Below are 331 nucleotides of genomic sequence, written 5' to 3'. Positions count from 1 at the left end.
GGGCGCTGGGCGGCGGGGAACGGAGCTCCTCCCGTGCTCGCACAGCTGCGGGATGCCAGCACGGATCGCGCTGGAAGGGATTGCGGTGCGGCATCTCGTGCCACCTCCCAGCTCCGGCAGGGCCATCCATCCCAGAGCACATCGCACGGGATTGCGTCCAGACGATTCTGAAATATCACTAGTGAGGGAGACTCCACACCCTGCCTGGGCAGCCTGTTCAGTGCTCGGTCACTGCACAGGAAAGAATTTCTTCCTCATGTCCAGGTTGGAACTTCCTGGGCTCAGGCCCTGCCCGGTGCTCTGGTGCCATTGCTGGGCCCTGGCGCAGAGC

The sequence above is a fragment of the Corvus brachyrhynchos genome, unplaced genomic scaffold (genome assembly GCF_000691975.1).
Source record: "Corvus brachyrhynchos isolate BGI_N302 unplaced genomic scaffold, ASM69197v1 scaffold125, whole genome shotgun sequence".
Classification (NCBI taxonomy): Eukaryota; Metazoa; Chordata; class Aves; order Passeriformes; family Corvidae; genus Corvus; species Corvus brachyrhynchos.
Note: the sequence above shows the minus strand (reverse complement) of the source record.